Raw genomic sequence first — 18,472 nt, forward strand, 5'->3', positions numbered from 1 at the left:
TTTACATGCCCTCTTGTCATTTCAAACCTGTATGACTTTCTTTCTTCTACAGAACACAAAAGAAGATATTTTGAAAAATGTTGGTAACAGAAAACCGTTGGTCCCCTTTGACTTGCATTGGTTTTGTGTCCGTACAATAGAAGTAAATGAGGACCAACGGTTTGTGGTTACCAACATTTTTTAAAATATCGTTTGTGTTTTGCAGAAGAAAACAGTTTTAAAATGACAACAGGGTGAGTAAATTATGACAAAATTTTCATTTTGAAGGTGAACTATTCCTTTAAAACAACTTAAAGGGATACTTCAACCAAAAAGGAAAATTCTTTCTCTGTGTTCATCCGAACAAATGATGACAAAATTTTCATTTTTGGGTGAAGTATCCCAAAACGTGCAGTTTTCTGTGTTTCTGCTGATTTTTGGAGCTCGAACCAACAACCTTTAAATTGGCAACAAGTTTTAAACTCTTTCAGATTTAACTTTCAAAGTAATTGTTTTATTTTGAAGCGATGACCTGCTATTTGGTTGCAGGAGTGAAAATATACAACACAAACACAAATTCTATGCTTCACTAAACCAAAAACACAAATAAAAGCTCACACTCACAGATGTTCCTAAGAATTATTTCTGTTTATTTTTGTTTTCTACATAAAACCACACGGGTCAATAAAACCTCAAAGATGACATGCAGTGTCACACAAGCATTACGAGATGAGGTTTTTGTTAAGCCTCCAGATTCATAATATATCAAAATATGCTCCCATCAATTTCATCCACTGCTCTGTTTGTAATGTGTTCTGTAATTCAAATGTCATTTCAGCCCCCAGTGTTTTCAGTTCTCTTCTCGAGCCTCGCATCTTATGTTTTAATGCAACAAAAACAACCCCTTTCTGCATCCCATGGCGGATCTCATTCTTGTTGACCTTCCGTAGGAGATGCCCTCTGTCCTTCCTGCGAAAAGGCGAGGTAGAAAGGCATCGAGAAGCAGAGGAATTGGAGGGAGGGGTGTATAATCTGCAGGTCTCTGGGGACATTCTGCAGGTGCACTCATCTGCTGGCCTTGAGAGAGAGACCCAATTTTCCCTATCATTCATTGAAGGGCAGCCAAGAAGTCTACAGAAGAAGTGCACAGGGTGGAAGTATGGATTGGCTGGGATAATGTTGAGAGCAGCCTGCATTATCACAATAGTGAGAATGAACACGTTCTGAATAATTTCACATAATATCGCAAAAGGCTACAAAAAACTGCAAAACCTTTCTTATAGCCAAATGTATATGGCCTACAGTATATTGGCACAGAGCCATATTGTCCAGTTGTCTCGATGTTTTTCTGAACGTTTGTTGGCTTGCCACCATACACAATATACTCTGAAACTGACTTTTAATCTTCACAGCCCTTGCAAGATCAATACCTGAATGCCTGAAACTTCAGTATCTATAGTGAATGAAAAGGTGAGTAAGCTCTTTGTATTTGTTAGCTTGAGTAAACTTTGGGCTCACAGTGTTCTGAGCTCGAGTTGTACGCTGCCAGATGTAAAGGGGTGGTGAAGTCAGAGCTGAGAGGTGGGATGAAGGATGAACTGCAGTGTGAGGTCATTCCATTTATTCTCGGTTAGTCTTAGCCTCACAGGTACACAAAGAACCTGTCTTAACATATTCCTCCTCGTGTCGACTGTGCTGTACAGGACATCAACCACACGTCCTCTCTTTTAAGGGCTTGTTGACATGGCACATTGCATCTTACATGGACACTCGAGTAGAAATGTGTTTTCCTATCATAATGTTTAATATTTCTTGCATGATTAATAGTTCGTATTTAGTTTACTATAGTTTTTTTATGGTTTCTTTGACCTTTAGGCTGGAAGTGCACTGATTAAATTATTGCGGGTTATGACGTCACTTTACTGTTGGTCACTAGGAGACGTCACTACTGTTAGAAGATACCATTTCTGAAATGTTTTTCACAGATTTTAACGTCTGTGTATGTGGGAAAAGAACATGTTATATAGAACAAAAACAAGCGCTTAGTTACGAACAGTAGAATCTGACAGGAGGCGGGTCCCATATGCTTTATTTTTGGTGGTCCCTGCATTGCATTTAGGGCTGCATAACGATTAATCGCGACTAATCGTTTGCAGAAAAAATGTTGGTGTACTGTGTGTGATAATTATGTATTTATAAATGCACACACATGGATGCATGATTTTAAGAAAAAATATATTTAATATTTATATATAATATCAATTATATATATATAAATATAAAACATATCAAAAGTTACATATTTCTTAATTATATACAGTACATGCATGTACGTGTATTTATATATAAATAATTATCATATGCAGTACACCATCATATATTATGTAAACAAAACGTTTATTCTGCAAACGATTAGTCGCGATTAATCGTTATGCAGCCCTAATTGCATTAGGGCTCATTTGCATGAAGCTAAACTCTGCTTAACATTGGCAGCGACATTTTTATTGCTTAAAGGTTTTTCACACAGTTATGGGTATTTTAAGATTCAAGTGTTTCTCTGGCTGAGCTATCCAAAATCTCAGCTCAGAGAAATTGGTATTGGAATAATTTTCTTATAATTTAGACATTAAGTTCTCTTCTGCAACTCTACCTGCGGTCTGCAACCACCAACAGGTCTTTTAAAATTGATTACGGTGAGTTTGTTACAGCAAATTGCAGGCAATACGAATGTTCAGAATTGAATTGTTCAAGTTTTGAGGTTGTTTTTGCGACTGTGCCTTTAAAACCTCAATACGTTATCATTGGTTAACATTTTGCATTTGAAGCACATGCAGTGTAAAAGTAGTATTGTGGCCCGTTTGTTAATGTGCACCCAGATGTTTGTATCTGTTTTGTATGTCTACCACATTGGACTTTTTCATAAGAGCAAGGAAAATCCTGTTTCCCAAGACATGACCCTTTTAAATAGGGCAAATCTTGTTATTCGAGTTATTCAAGCCCTGCGTCTCACTACAGTGGTCAGGCTGAAGGACAAGGTTAATGTATTATTAATCCTTTTTATCCGCACCGTTCATTTTGGGGCGGTGATGTGTGGAATGTTTTCAGAAAAATACAAAGTGCTGAACCATGCGTTTACAAAATTGATTTAAGAAATGGATTTTAGTTGATATTTCAGGGCCATAAGAAGGTGCGAGTGAGGTCAAGGGTGAGCATGTGATATTGACATGATGCAATATCAGAAAATACACATCTGATGATAAATGTAGCGTTTTGTTTGTAGTGCTAGCAAGATAATAACAAATCTGCCTTAAAGGGATAGTTCACCCAGAAATGAAAATTCTTTCATCATTTACTCACCCTCATGTCATTTCAAAATTATATGACTTACTTTCTTCTGTAGAACACAAAAGGAGATATTTTGAAGAATGCTGCTAACCAAAGAACATTGGCCCCCGATGACTTCAATTGTATGGACACAAAACCACTCTCAACATTTCTCAAAATATCTTCTTTTGTGTTTCAGAAGTGGAAAAGCATCATATACAGAATTTTAATGACATGAGGGTGAATTAATGATGATAATAAAAAAACATTGCAGTCCTCTTGCAAGTGGAAGTGCTGGTTTTATTTGATCCTAATTTATTTTGATTGTTAAAGTAGTCATAGGCTAACGCAAGAACGGCAACGGTGGCTTTCAGAAAGTGCGTAGGACACAGACGAACTGTCATCCAAAGAAACCCTTGGAGCACCCTTGAGCCTCCAGCATGTGGCCAGGGTGAAGGGGATTTGTGTTGGGGCTGCTGCTTTACTCTGGAGATGCTGACCCCGGCCTCACTACCCCTGATAATTAATCTTTTACTTTAGCTACTGATACGGTCACGGACCCCAGCAGATGGCCAAGCCTGGATAAAGCATGAAAAAGGACAATAATTACATACATTACTGTGATGGGTGGACAAAAAGTATGTGTATTGTGTAAGTGCAAAACATCCACTTAACAAAAGAAGTGCCTGTTGTTGTTTTTTTACGTTACCTTAACTGTGAGTGGACATCAACAGTGTGAGTTTCTTAGTTATAATATCTCCCGAATGAGCTGTCTAATGTTAAAATGAAGGTCATTTTACATTTTACTACCATTTAACTGCAAAAAATTAAAGCGCTTGAAGCTATGGCGAATGTGAAATGGGCTTATGTCTAGAATTACAGAGCTGCATTTCAAAGCACGAGCTCTATTAAACCACACCCGCGGTGGCATGAGGTTAATGAGAATGGTTTGAAGAAGGTTTATAGAAGCAAACGCACAAGAACAGAAACACGCACAACAACAGGGGATCTGAAGAAAAATAGTCCACCCCGCGATAGAAGCATACTCGATCAATAGCCCACAGAGAACTGGTGGCCAGTGGAATAGCTAGCTCTCACCTTTCTTAACCTTAGGGTTTGTTTTTCTATAACCTGCCTCACCGCAGACATACACACAATATTTCTACAGGCTGTTTGCTGTCGTCCATATGGCCTGAGAATCTGCAAGCATCTCGGTTCTGGGATGCGGTGGACGCCTATGACAGCGAAAAGCTCTTCCTGCTTATCCCCAGAGGCTGGTGGAGACGGGCCTTGAGCATTGCAGGAGAGGGATGGGACACTGGTTATACTGAGGAGAGCTGCAGCCAAGAATCTGTAGTGCCGCCATAATGCCATCGAATTGGCGTCTTCATAAATGCCTTGTCCCTTGAGACACCAGAAGCGCTGTGTGTTTTGTAAGTGAATATGTGTGTGTGGGCTACATGAATAAATGCATGTCTGGGTCCACATGACGAGCACGGTCTGTTTGCTCATTATGTATGCGCCGTCGCAGGCTGGCCCGTCCTCGGGAGATGAAAGTTTGTAAACATGAATAATAATTAGGCTCAAATCTTTGGCCAGGTAATCTGCATGCAAGCTCCGCCGGTACGCTTCGTCCATTTACTATTCATTTGGTTCGGGGTGCAGAACAGCATTTGCATTCGGTGAGAACAGAGACGTAGGTAACGTTTGATCTGTATTGGTGCCAAACGTTCTCGATCTCGTTCCTAATAGGCTTTGAAAGGGATTAAACGCATGGTGAGGACACGGGTTACATGGGTAAACAGACTCATAATGTTGTTGTGTAATATTTTATTGTCTGGGTCTCTGCCCTGCCCTGTGGTGTCTGCACCCTTAAAACATTTCTCCGTTCTTTGATTTTGAGTCAGCTGCACTGTTCTGTTTCTGATTTATTTACAGACAGACGGAAGAAGTCAAAGTGTATTCTAGGCGGTTGTCCTTCTTACTCAACAATCTGAGAAGCGCCTGAGAGCTTCACATGAGTGACATGGCATTGGATGGCGCACTGCGTTGAGCATCGCAGAAGCTAAATTAGAACTCCAGGGCTTCCAGGTTTAATAGAGGGCGGCTGGCGAGCTGACGAGTGAGGGCTTTATTGACACATCGATATGGCGCTGATGATTAATTAAGAGCGCCGTGTGCGTTATCGGTCTTGACTGAGATGTCCAATCTGGAGGTGACATTGCAACAGGAGTCCTACTTTTCCCCTCTCTCTCATCCGCTACGTTCCATCTGTACACAGCAGCCAATGTAGGTAAACAAACCTCTGCCCTTCCTCCACGCTCTCCCCTCACCCTCCATTTTACAGATAGGCCTAAGACTTTAATCCGGATCCAGTGACAAACTTATCCCCAGTCAATACGGTGAAGAAAACCTCCTATGAGGGATGTGTGCTCTGCTGAAAAGCTTGGCAGTAGAGGAAACATCCTGCATTTCAAGCATTACCCTTCAAGGAGAGGGCACTCCATAATGATTTTAGAGTTTGGCTTTGCTAACACTGGGCTTTTCAAAAACAATCTTGTGAAGGGCCATATGTAGCCATAACGTACACCGCAATGTATCATACGAACGTAATATTAGCATCAAAATCAAATCATCCACCATTGCAGGGAAAATAATTTTGACCTTGCGTAGCCACAACACACTGTGGGATTTCTCTAGTCGTGCTAAATCACATTTCTCTGCTCTCAGGTGGAGTAGCTCTGAGAATCTCCATCTTAACCGCATACCTTCAGGATCCTAATCTGTCTTTGTTAGCCTGCCACATGCTAACTCTCTACAGGTGCGTTTAAGACGGATCGCCTGCTTTTTCTCCATCCAACACAGCTATGCGTACCTTTATACCGCAGCGCTTTGTAATTGTCACAGACACCACTTTTATTCAGCCAGTTTTGTGTTATGTGTGACTGTGGCATGATACTGGTTTGTCATGAATGAAACTGTGCTCTATATCTGTTTACAATCTGTGTAAAAAGGATCTGAGAGAGCCTGATGTTATTCATGTCCACTGCTGTTTTGTGGGATTGAATGTAATAGAATTCATTACTGCCTGAGATTGAGTTTAAATGGATAAGTTGTGACGTGGCATCGTTTTTAAAACTCTGATATTGAGATATTGTTCATAAAGCGGCAGTGTTGAAAACTGTCTCCTTACCTTACCACCATTCACACTGATAAGCTTATGATAATGATTAAGTATTTTTACCTGTCATGCATTCTGACTTCTTTACACTGTTAAACGTGCTGGCTTCTCATGCTTAACATGGTCAACTTGTTAAAAAATGAGTTGGATGTATGACGTAGTATTTCTGTACTTAAAACTCTCCCCCAGCACTCCAACTTGTTTCGGAAAGGTTTTTTATAATTCTGGATCCCTGTGTCGTCAAAGGGATCCTATTCCTTTTATTGGCCATTCTCCCGGAAAAGCACGGCAAGGCGAAAGAAAGAGCCCGCCCACGAGCCAACCGACGTGCGAGACCCGCTTACCATCAAGGTTATCTGCGCTGCGTCAAGATGGGCTGCGCTGCAGATCGTTACTCTTGCGATAGTGAATTTCAGCATTCGGCATTTCAGTGATGGATGTTATATAAACGGTGGATATAACGCTGGGTTTGGAGATCGTTTGAACTTGATAGATGGCGCAGTCCCAGTGCTAAAAGATGCCGGACATGAACTGCACGTGGTAAGACAAACTAAGTCATATGTCTGTGTTTTGTTGGCAATCGGCGTGTACCTGTATAATGTACAAAACACGAAGGGATTAATGTGATGATGTGTTGCTTGCTCGTGCTGTATTACAAAATGTAAATTATTTGTGTGAAAGATGTGTGATGTATGTGAAGTAACCTGCGATTTTATGTTCTCAAACAGGCAATAGACACAAAAGTTATGGATTACAGCTTTAAGCAAATCCACTTGGAGTTGTTAGAACCATCATTTGCCGCATCAAAAGGTTCGTTACCATTATATCTGCTGTTGACCTCATGAACTTGCCTATCAGTTTTCACCTCTGCGGTGAAAATATTCTGTCGATTCATTGGTGTCACTTGTTACACGTACACATACTCTCATACACACTTGGCCCCGTTGACCTTTATCTAAGGAAGCATGACTTCCCTCAATAACAGGGATCATCGTCTGCTTCCTGTGTTTCACTTTGGGACGTGTCCCTGTAATATTGCTATTTGAACAGTGTACCCCTGTCATTCACTCCATCTCCAATCCCCATAGGTTATTACACACCAAAGCTATCCGAACCGGCTTATTCCCCAAGAGCTCGATTGCATGATCAAGCGCTAGATTGGAGAAAGTGGAATATATACGGAGAAGTGGCCATAATCCCCGTCGTCTCCGAGCAAATCCAATTGTAGTCACAGATAGGTAGAGTCAGCTGAAATTTGATTGAGGCCCACAAGTGGCACGGGAGACTTAATGCGATGTGACATTGTTATGAGTAGCGCCTTCACACTTCTGCCTGTGATGTAATCTGAGCGCCGCCAAAATGAGAAAGGGAGGCGTTGTTTAAAGCCCGCGCGCTCGCTCTATATGAGGAGATGGAAAACGTATGGCAACATCATCTTTCCTCATAACTGACGATTTGATTACGGAGAAAATGAGATATTGAGACTCTATCAGATGATGGAATTACAATACCTCCCCGCTTCAGTATCCCGGGGAAGATTCTCATTGTTTTGAGGAATTTGTTGCTGTCTTTATTTGTATACAGAGAGTGAAAACACAATTAATATTTTTTAGATTTGCAAATAATTAACGTCATCCTTTACATCTGGAAGGAAGGGGCTTAAAATGATAGAGTCTCGGGTTGTTGTTTAGGGCAAGCGAGGTTCGTATGGGGGTGACTAAACACTAATTTGATTTCATGCACGCTGTTGAAGACGCATTAATCTTTCCTAGACTGTCGCTCGCCTCAGAGCTGGTGAAGCAGGGGGGTAAGCAGAATGTAAGGGTGGAGTTCAAGTACGTGTCCTCCATATCAAGCACATTCCCAAGCGTTCAGAACCTCTTCCCGGGGGCAGCCGGGGAGAAGATTACACAACAAGATGACTCTTTCCATTCCGCCTCTTGTTTTTATTATTGCTTGGTGTTTTTTTCCTATGTGCATTTTCCTCTCTTGATGGTTTTGTTGTGTCTCAGAGTGTGCTCATGGAATCTTTTTTACCATTTATGTGTTAAGGATTCACTCTTTTTTGTTTACAGAAAGTTCAGTGAATTGTAATCTTCGTGTCGCAAACCAAAGTATACAGAACCTCATGGTTCAAGACCCGTGTTCAGGTGGGAATAGCCAAGTCAAGTCAACTTTATTTATATAGCGCTTTTTACAATTTCCATTGTTACAAAGCAGCTGTACATGAGACATATTGACTATAAGCAAAGCATTTAAAGTTATACATGTAAAAACAAAAAAAAGGTGAAAACACAGAAGACATATATATATATATATATATATATATATAAACCAGAAATTGTCTTCTGCCATCCTCTGAATTGGTTACAACTGTTGCAATGGTTTAGTAGTAAGTTTGGAATAAGAAACTTATGTTCACTAATGCTTAAAATTTACTTAAGTTCTACTTATGATCTTAAAGGAATAGTTAACTCAAAAATGAAAAGTCAATAGTGACCCACAACAAATTAAATATTACATTCAATGACAAAGTCTTTGGTTACAGATCATGGAGGTCTTTGTGGAGGTTTGTGAGAAACGGATTGCGGTATTAACTACACTTGCCAAGATAGCAACCCCAGTCAAGTAAGTTATCAAAAGCAAAGTTCCCGCATTGAGGCTTTTTCATAATCTTTTTTGGGGGGTTGAAATAGTCCTCCCAAGAGAACTAATATGCCCCGTGCTTCTGACGGTCCATGGATATCAAAGAAACACTGGGGTGCAGTTTCTCACTTTATGTCTCAACCAAAACGTCAGGGGTCCCTCCGTCATCCTCGTTCAGCGGTCTTCCAAAATTGGTCCTTGGACACCTGACGCTGAACTAAAGGCTTTTTTGACTCATTTTGAGGAACTCAGTTGTGAGGGCATCAAACGGCCATCTGCACAGTCTTACACTGGCCTCCCTTGCTCTCCTGCTTTTCAAAGTCGTATGATAAGGGTTGAACGTATGAAAATGCACATGGCGGGGGGCTGTGAGGATGCAATTTCCACCCTGCCTGTTTCTCTCAGACTGTGTAGGGGAAAGAGGTTCAGTTCTCTGATGTTCTTGGGCATCAGGTCTCACAGAAGCTTCTGTAGTTGGAAGTTGACAGAGCGGGGCTTACGCGCAGGAGGAGTTTTAAATAAATGTTAAAGGTGTCTTTCATGTTTCTGGGGTTTGGTGGAATTGCTTGTATTTATAATCCTGGTGGACCTGAAGCCACTTTTTCACATTTTCTGATCTGTTGTTGCAGAATAAATGAGGATTATCAGTTACTGGGCACATCGTGCACCTGTTAACTGAAAGGGACAGTTCACCCAAAAAAAAAAATTCTGTCATCATTTACTCACTCTTGAGTTGTTCCAAATCTGTATAAATGTCTTTGTTCTGATGAACACAGAGAAAGATATTTGGAAGAATGCTTGTAACCAAACAGTTCTTGGCCACCGCTGACTACCATAGTAGGAAAAATGACAATGGTAGTCAAAAGCTTTACATTCTTTAAAACATCTACTTTTGTGTTCAACAGAACAAAGAAATTTATAAAGCAACTTACCCTACTATGGTAGTCAATGGTGGCCAAGAACTGTTTTGTGTTTACAAGCATTCTTTCAAATATCTTTCTTTGTCTTCATCAGAACAAAGAAATTTATACAGATTTGGAACAACTTGAGGGTGAGTAAATGATGACAGCATTTTCATTTTGGGGTGAAGTGTTCCTTTAAGGAGAATTTTTACTGTATGTGTTTTTATTGCAAAATCTAATTATTGTCTGCCTTTAATACAGCACAACAGACAGATAGATATGATGTTTTATGAAGTTTATATGCAATTTCAGAGGGTACAATAGCATATAAGTTTTGTAGCATATAAAAAAAATGAAAACATGCATCCTTAATGTTAAGTAGCCTACATTCCCCATCAGCAAAACTTCGTCCCAGGGTAGTCTGGGTAAAGATTACACAACAAGATGACTCTTTCTTTTCTCTCCTCTGTTTTTTATTGCTTTCTTTATTTCCCCTGTGTGCCTTTTGCCGTTTGTTTTGTGTCTCTCATGTAATCTTTTTATCATTTGTATGGTAATGGTTTCTAACACACTTTTCACTCTTAATGTGTTTACAGAAAGCTCAGTGATTTGTAACCGATAATGGATACCATCACCCAATGGGTAACACGGGGTTAGCTGCCTTACACTCTTAAGGGTGCCTCGAAAGGTTCTTCGATGCCATAGAAGAACCTTTTGGTTCCATAAAGAACCTTTAACATCTGAAGATGTTTCTGTTTCACGAAAGGTTCTTTGTGGTGAAAAAAGGTTCTTCAGATTATAAAAAAGTAAGAAAGAGATGGTTCTTTAAAGAACCTTTGACTGAATGGTTCTTTGTGGAACCAAAAATGGTTCTTATATGGTGTCGCTGTAAAGCAGTGGTTCTCAAACGTTTTTGTTGTAAGGCCCCCTTTGTGTAGAGTGCATTGCTTTATGGCCCCCAAATAAAGACTAACAATCTTAAATCTTAGAATTTTAAAAAACATATTCAGTTATACAATACTGAAACAAATTATTTGGGTTGGTGGTGTTATTTTTCTGATGTTTGATTGCATAAAAATCAATGATAAATTTCTATATTTCATAAAATGCCACAAAATCTGTGGACCCCCTGGATCCATCTTGGGGCCCCCAGTTCAAGAACCACTGCTGCACTGAAAAATGACTTTCTTACTTAGTATGTTTGTCTTGTTTTCCAGTACAAATGTCTAAACATTCTTGAATCAAGATGCATTGTCTTGTTTTAAGACAAAAAATATGACATTTCATTGAATATTTGCTTAGAACAAGCAAAAAATTCTGCCAATGGCGTAAGAAAAATAATCTTGAATTAAGGTTTACCTTTTTCTTAGTCACTAAATTCAAGATTATTTTTCTTACCCCATTGGGAGATTTCTTTGCTGGTTTTAAGTACAAATTCACTGAAATTTCATATTTTTGTCCTAAAAACTTATTTTCTTGGGTCGTTTTGCTCATCAAGAAAATGCACTGCACATTTGTACTGGAAAACGAGACAAACATACTAAGTAAGAAAGTCATTTTTTTGCAGTGATGTAAAGAAACTTTTAAGCACCTTAATTTTTAAGAGTGTACTGAAGATACACTTGCGATGGTAGAGAAAAAAAAGAACACTATTCGAACCCGTAACCTGTGTCCCGCTGAAAATTCAAACCAGCAACATTCATCTGCAACCCTCTGCAATGGTAAACACTGTTATTGCTTTTTTATATCATTTGTGTTTTAATAGCAATGTTATGAGGATCCCATTTTCACCTTGTGAGGTTCATTTATTGGTTGTTCTTGTGCATCAGGTCTCATGTAAACTTCTGTAGTTGCGTCATGTGTCAGTCAATAGAGGATTACATTAAATAGCATGTTGTTTAAATGTTGACAAACTTATTTAGGAAATTAGTTAGAGACTTGCAGTACACCACTATTTTTTGTAAAAACGTGACATTGGCCTGAAGTTGCACCCAGCCAGTTGGCAATTATCTGATATATGCTGATTCCCAGCTCAAGTCATCGGGCCCTGTAGAGGATTTCTCAGTGGAGGGATGCCTCCAGGAGGCCCGCTGCATATCAGCGTCTCTTCACTCACAGAAAGGGCTATTGAGAGGTTAATTCGAGAGCCCAATGCATGAAGGACGGATAGCTGCGGCAGAATTTGATTAGCTCTTCCTGCTCGGTAAATAAGTGAATTAATGGCAGCTATTGTCCTTCAGATTCATTTTCTGAAAGCCTTTGCGTGCGGCTGCTTCTGCGGGGGTCCGTGGTCTGATCCAGCATTGGAGACCCTTTTAATATTCTGCATCGGCGGACAGGCTTTTAGGCGCAGCGGAGCACTGAGGTTTAGGGATTACATTATGATTTTAAATGAGTTAGATGCTAAGACTTGCTAGAGCAGCACAAACATGTTCTTTCTTGACGCCCTCAAATAAACACCCAAATTAAAGCTGTTTACATGAAGTATACGTGGTTTACTCCGATAATTGCAAATGAACAAAGAAAATTAACAAAATTGAGAGAGATCTGAGTGACCTTTTATCAGACCTGATGGCCAAAAGTCAAGGTGCATTGGCGCTTCGCTTGAACGTGAACGGTTAAATTCTCTGTGATCCTTATGTCTGGAAGGTACTAAAGTTTAATCTTATAGCTTTGTAGGCAATTAAGGCTCCAGTTACATATGGGACCAAAGCACATCCCACTGTATATGCTAATATTATTACTTAGCTGTGCTAATATTTGTTCTGGATGAGTGGGAGACTTCGGTTTTGGCTGTGTTCAGCAGGCTCCGTGAGGCTAATTCCCCATCTCACAGCTCTCTCTGAGGTGGATTTCACCCGTCTGGGTACACACATGCTGTGGAATTCACCCACATTTGGGTTGAGCTTTAACAATCACTCTTGGCTGCGGTCTCAATTTAGAAACCGCGGTCACCGGCCATTTTTTACGCACCAGCTAGAAAATTAAGTCAGTTTCTTTTAGCTTTGTGGTGTGTATTTAAATGATAGTTCATTTGCATATTTCCTCAGAGAGGAATATGGCTTTGGATGCCGATCTTGATTAATGAACTCTCATCAGGCAGATTAATATATATTCTGTCACACTTTAAGCGCTGCGTAACAGCAATTAGCTCAACCTTGATTTGGCTCTCATTCGCATTCAACCTTAAAACAGTTTCTCACTCACAAAAAATGAAGACATTCTGGGATTTTTTGGGGGGTGATATTTTCACAAATGTCAAAACCTGTATGTCTTTTTCGGTAAAACAAAAATAAGATAATTTGAAACATTGTTTCACGGTTCTCTGTGGTTTTGTGTCCATACAATGCAAATCAATGGGGACCAATGTTGCTTGGTTACCACATTCTTTAAAGGTGCTTTGTGTCATTTTATGGAGGATCCATTGATAAAAATTCAGAGGTGTATAAAGATCTTACACAATGAAGCGTTATGTTTGTATTACCTTACAATGAGTTATTTCTATCTGCATACACCGCTGGTTACCTTACATGGAATTTGCCATGTTGTTTCTACAGTAGCCCTAAACGGACAAACTGCCCTACAGAGTGCGTTTGTTAAATACGGTTTTCTCCTTCAGCAAAGAAGCAAAAACGTGAGGGCATCTTAGTCCTTTGTCAGCCACCGTGGTGCTTCGAAAAGGAGGGGGTGTATTGAGCCGTTGGTTGCAGTTTGCAACCTCACCGCTGGATGCCGCTAAATTTCATACTGGACCTTTTAAATCTTATTTTTTTGTGTTTTGCAGAAGATAGACAGTCATACATGTTCGGCAAGAAATGAGGGTGAGTAAACGATTAAAGATTTTTAGTTTTGTGGGAAACTATCCCGTTAAGATGAGACTCACATTAAGCAAAGAGTTCTCGGCTTTAGAAATGCTAAAGTGAGCCTTCATGCTCACTTTGAGTACATTAATGTCTTTTGTGGTAATTGTGTATGCCATTAAGGAAGTGGATTTGCTATCAAGAAATGCATGCATGCACTTGCTTGGCACAACACCTCATTAATAACTGTTGTTTTATTTTCTCCCGCTGTGCGAAGGGGCAGAACGTTGTGCCAGGGAGGATTGGAGATGACAGGGAGATAAATTTATCCGACTTCCTTCCTTCCCTTTCAAATTAACAACATGCCCTCTGGTCCTCTAGAATGCAAACTCAATCATAAAGCCTGTCTCTCATCTCGTACACCAGATAAAGTGGAGCAACTTGGGTATATGACTTGTGACCTCACAAAACTCAGGTAAAAGGAAATGGCCTCAAGTTAGTATAGACAGTACACATGCATTTCCTTGTTCTTGAACTTGTTTCGCATCTCTGACAGATGGATGGTGACTACATAGAGTCAAACGCCTGTCAACGAGAGGAAGGCAGTCATGAGTGATCATCTCTGGTCAAACGCATTGCCTCGGCATCACTACAGACAGCTTAATCAGCAGAATCTTGAAAGCGGGAATTCATCGCTCATTACTTTGCTTGCTATCAGCAATTAGCAGTGGGAGGTATGATCGTGCATCCAAGAGCCAAGATCAATCCGTCCATCTGTGCTTCTCTACTTGAGGCCAGTCCGGTCCTTACATTCACTGAGAGGAATGTAGATGAAATGCATTTCTTGATTTTACAAAGTTGCATTAGATTGCTTGCTTGATTTATTTTTTGATTGATTGTTTGGAAAGGTAATGGGACATTAGAAGGTGTTTATGTGCCAAATATTTTTCTGTTCATATTTAGTACAGTGCTAATTGTTTACAGTGCCACTACTTATTGAGTCTCATGTAATTTGCGGGTCACTAGCATCACTAAATGTGATAGCAAAATATTTACTTTTCAATAGGTTTACTAAACACTTCCTCTTACTGTATATTAATGCACTACCAAACAGATAGTCCTACAAAAAAAAACTAAGTGTTACCCTACGGAACAATGATGGTGTCATATTGTTACTCCACGATGCTTTGATACATACTATATATTAGAGGTGTCACAATATACCGTTTTGTTAATAATCTTGTTATATTAATAATAGGGCTGACGCGTTACCGCATGCCATTAATGTTTTTCAGATTAATGCGTAAAAAATATTTAACGCAGCATCCATTTGTTTTGTCATTCTTTGTCTAGCGTTACATTATATAATCACGCTCTTATTCATGTAAAGGCTTTTAAACAATTTAAGCTCGATTTGAAACGGTTGCTTTGACGTGTTCGGTGTAGATAGACAGCTTCAAACTGTGGGACGCGGCAAAACGCTACGTGACAGCAGTCCAGTGTGGTGTATATAGTCAAGGGGTAAAGTCTGCGTCAGTGAATCTCTGTCAGAATCAGTCAGACAGCGCACCAGTATTAAGTTCTCTTTAGTGCTTGAATGAAAAAAAAAAACACACCACATTATGCCAGAAAGCCCGTTTTGAGCATTTTCGTAAGCACAGACTTCAACGTGTTAAACGAATGCAAAGAGTTGTGAAAACCGGAGAGGCATCAGACCTGTGTAAAAGGATGGCTCTTGAAGGGGTCGCATTCTTAAACCTGCTGCTGTGACTCCTGTCATTGATGTTAATCAAAGAACAAAAGAAAAGAGGAATTCAATGTGTTTTGTAAATTCTTCTGTATTTAATTTAGAATTATTTAGCATAAAAAACTGTAAAGTGTTTGAGAACTTCATTCAATTTCTGTATATTTCCCCATGATAGCTCTCTATTACACTGTTGAATGGCTATAATTAATGTTAAAATAAATAAAAAAGAATCAATTTAATAGAGACATGATAGACATCGGTTGCAGTACTAATATCAGAATGTTGGCTTTCATTCATAAAATGATGCTGTTAAACAAATATGTTGTACATTAATTTGAAGATTAAACGTGAAATTATTAGAAAGTAAAAGTATATTTAAAAACATTAAAGTTATGTTTAATCAGCGTGATTAATGTGATTAATCAGATTATTTTTTTAATCGATTGACAGCACTAATTAATAACAGTGATGATCTATAATCTGTTTATACTTATACACATGATAATAACGTGAGTTATCCAGCTCCAGTATCTGGTTGACACTTTCACATGGCGGGTTTGCACCTGTTTAACATGGTTACCATCACTCCCTCCAACTTCCAGTACTTGTCTTTAAAGGATGATTCATGCGCCAAAAAAATATATATTGCATTAGTATAGTTATTGTAGATTTTTCTGGCCCTGACAATCCTGAAAGTCTGTTATTGTAACAGTCCTAATACAACTCATTTAACCTTAAATCTGATGAGAAAAATAGATGCTGCTAATTGTTTTTTCCACTGCAAATCGATTGGATCTAGAAATATACACTTTTCCATCAGAAATGGAGTTGGCAGCACACTTAGGATGGGTTTGAGGGGAGGGGTTAATGGATTTTGTGCCCAAAACTTCAAACTGATGTCATCAGAGAAGGATCAATGCTCTAGACCGCAAATACATTTTCAGATTTTGTGTTTACAGAGACTTTTCTATGGATGAACTTGCACAGATAAATTGTTCATTACAAAAATAGTAATGTTTGCTAACAAAGTAAATAGTCCATTTTGATTTCATCTTTTTAGGAATGACACAAAATGATTTTCAAAATAATACCATTGTATTTTCATTTAACGTGTACAAAAATATGGTAATACCATGGTACATTTAGGTTTTTGTTATTGTTTGTCAGTGATATTACATTCTTGAATTAAATTGTCTGGAATGATTCAGGCAACAGGAGCTGTGTGCTATTTTCAAAAAGGAATCTGATTAGGAAACTAAACATAGGCACCGTATGACGGTAACAAATTCGAAATCCTGGGTACCTGATGTTTTTTGTTCTTTCTTTCTTCTCTGTACTATTGCAACAGAAGTTAATAAACTCTGGTCAATAGCAGTCAGGCACCTAACTCTAGATCGAACGAAAATAGAAGCAAAGAAACTCCAGTAATCCTCTTCCGCCATTATGTTTCTTTATTGTTCTGTGTTCATGCCTTTTAGCGCTGGAAGCATAAACTGTCTTTAATAAGAAACAAATCTCATCTACTGTGAAAAGGGAGACATAATTTTTTTCCTGCTGCATGAAGAATGTTTCTCTGTTCCTAATTACACAGAATGAAATAGAGCTTCGATATTGTGCACATAGATGCAGAATTTTATAGTAGCAATAGTTTCTTTGTCCTGGTGGCATTATGGTGTATGAACAGACAGGGAGAAGGAATGTATCTTTGGTTTCATAGCAAGATTTCAGAATGGGGGGATTTATTTTGTATCAGCCATTGTGCTGTATTGAGTCTGCCCTGTGGTGCGGCGGTTCGTCTGTGGAAGCGAGGCAGTGGGGCATTGTAGGAGCGATAGCGTTTTTTCTCAAAGGCTGAATGGTTCAGAATATAGTTGCAAGGTTTTTCTTTATTTATGATAGAAATTATGGTTCCATGTTGTCTGTTTTGCTCTTTGGAATTTTCATCCGCTTGTTTAAAATATCATTTATTTTAACAGTAATGGATGCTGACAGCATGTCATACTTTATCCCTTTACTTTTTGCCATCACAAAGTAAAGCCAACAAAAGAATAAATCTGAAAGTTGGAAGTAGAGGTTTTCTTGGATATTGTTCTTTGAGTTTGTAAAAATGCAACTGTATTAAATTTTTGTCGGTCTGGTTTGGTGAGGGACTGGAATACTAAATATACAGTTTAACTCAATCAAGTGTTTCATATTTGAACACTGTTAAAGCCGGAGGCTTGTTTTTTTTCTGTATTCTATGCTATATATATGCTTAGCTTGCCGTCATCTATCTCAAGCACCTTATTGCACTTATTTGCAATACGATAACAACTTGAGCGCAATTTTCATAGCTCTAACTACACCTGCTGGGAATACGTTTGTTCTCAGTGTTCTCGCTGCAAGACATCCTGAACACTTCAGCTCCATATTACTGTCAGGTAAAAGCATGGCAATGTAATTATTCCATATGAAATAACCCATGCCATATCTCTCCTTGTAAATGATTGGAGAGGCAAAATTAGCTTCTCGAAGTAATTGAAGCCCCCCGCTTAAGAAGCGGTATATGAATTATCCGGAGTTTGAGATTGTTTTCATTTCAGAATGTATCACTTGGTAAAACCCTTGACAACATATCAGGGGAAGGTGAGCGTTTAGGAAGGCAATTGGCTACACCGACTGTGACGTCTTCAAAGTAATGCTGCCTGCTTTTACCATTAACATTGTCCCGTTGTTATTATTCTGAGTTCCACAAATGTTAACTAACCGAGAAAGGCAAATGTATTTGGCCGTCTGGCTTTCCGGCGAGAGATTAAATGCGAATCATCCTGGAAAAATCTTCATTGGAATGTGTAAATCGAAGTCGGTCGTCCCTCGGGAGAGCCAGACATTAAACAAGGCGGTAATATTGCTT

The 18,472-nt window shown here is 39.1% G+C and overlaps 1 long non-coding RNA gene across 2 annotated transcripts; it reads left to right on the forward strand.

The window, feature by feature from the left end:
- Positions 1 to 445: 445 nt before the first annotated feature.
- Positions 446 to 16,872, forward strand: LOC130545556 (uncharacterized). 2 transcript variants are annotated; one of them, XR_008961663.1, is made up of 5 exons: positions 446 to 1,185; positions 1,392 to 1,449; positions 13,817 to 13,853; positions 14,110 to 14,307; positions 14,389 to 16,872. It is a non-coding gene; the product is annotated as an uncharacterized LOC130545556 (long non-coding RNA). The 2 variants fall into 2 exon arrangements; XR_008961664.1 differs by lacking the exons at positions 446 to 1,185; positions 1,392 to 1,449 and adding exons at positions 8,302 to 8,634; positions 9,033 to 9,112.
- The last annotated feature ends 1,600 nt before the right edge of the window (positions 16,873 to 18,472 follow it).

Source organism: Triplophysa rosa, linkage group LG21, assembly GCF_024868665.1.
Source record: "Triplophysa rosa linkage group LG21, Trosa_1v2, whole genome shotgun sequence".
Taxonomy (NCBI): Eukaryota; Metazoa; Chordata; class Actinopteri; order Cypriniformes; family Nemacheilidae; genus Triplophysa; species Triplophysa rosa.